The sequence below is a fragment of the Ixodes scapularis genome, unplaced genomic scaffold, assembly GCF_016920785.2.
Source record: "Ixodes scapularis isolate PalLabHiFi unplaced genomic scaffold, ASM1692078v2 PGA_scaffold3__209_contigs__length_174095766, whole genome shotgun sequence".
NCBI lineage: Eukaryota > Metazoa > Arthropoda > Arachnida > Ixodida > Ixodidae > Ixodes > Ixodes scapularis.
The window spans coordinates 131740474-131741632 of NW_024609868.1; the positions used below are offsets into that span (position 1 = coordinate 131740474).

The 1159-nt window shown below is 46.0% G+C and overlaps 1 non-coding gene across 1 annotated transcript; it reads right to left on the reverse strand.

Moving 5' to 3' along the window:
• Nucleotides 1-720: 720 nt before the first annotated feature.
• On the reverse strand, nucleotides 721-791 carry Trnag-gcc. The gene has a single exon. It is a non-coding gene; the product is annotated as a tRNA-Gly (tRNA).
• Nucleotides 792-1159: the final 368 nt, after the last annotated feature.

Below are 1159 nucleotides of genomic sequence, written 5' to 3' on the forward strand. Positions count from 1 at the left end.
CAGCCAAATGATTCGCAAATGCTTGCCCGTGTAGGTATCGTCTTGCTCGGTAATAAACCGTGGTTTCATTCTCAACTCTTGTACCATTCAAAGAGGCGCGTGGCGGCTTTCACGGAAACCAACATCTTTATTCTTCACCAACACTCTCAGAGGAACAAATCAAGCCAGATCCAGCAACATAGTTGACTTGGGGCGCTAGGCTTAGGTTAGTCCTGCTACAAAGCTAAGCATCCGCACAGCTCCTCCGAAGACGCGTACTTCCGACTGTTGTTTGCTCCAATCTAGGTCAGTTCAGATCTTCCTCTAAATACCACCGTGAACGACTCGCACGTGTTTAGACCACGCAAAAGATTTTGGAAAACAATCATCTATCGAACAAATGAGAGTCGAGATAAGGTGCTAAGTCTTGTAAGTAGCAAGCGCGGCCTAAACCCCCCCCCCTCTCCCTTTTTTTCCTAAATTGTGTCGAACAGCGTAAATATTGGTCAATTTGTTTTAGTGGCAAATCGAGCAATACATTTTAAGCCATATATCTTTTCTAAATATTGTATTTCACTATCTTTAAGGTGAAACAATTAATATAATACAGCGGCCTGTCTTTAAGGATCTAAAATAAACAAAACTCTACAGATCCTATTGATTTGGACGTCGTATTCATGAGAAATCTTTTACTAGCGAATGGATTAATTATACGGCAGGAGAAAAAGCAAGTAAAAGTAATGCGTCGGCCGGGAATCGAACCCGGGCCACCCGCGTGGCAGGCGAGTATTCTACCACTGAACCACCGACGCTAGATGGGTAAGGGAGTACCGTTACTTCATCGGCCGGCTGGTCAGGCGACCTATATCACAGGGTCGTTGCTGTACTGTGCAAGCCCTCCTCCGCGAGGGTGTTGGCTAGCGCCCGTTCTGAGAATGTTGCGGAAGTGTTTATCTTGAACTACTGTCCGACTTTCTGACTGGCGTAGGAAACGTTCTCCGAAGATAAGAGTTGGCGGGTGTTTTATTACAGACTGCCAGAGCCACATTTGTTTACGACTGAATGTAGAGTCACGCAGATACTAAATAGCTCCAAGCGAGTGGGCATTCTCCCTACTTCAATCATACCACGCTGAGAAGACGCGGATGATATCAGCAGTTTCTTTTCGTTGGTGGGCCCC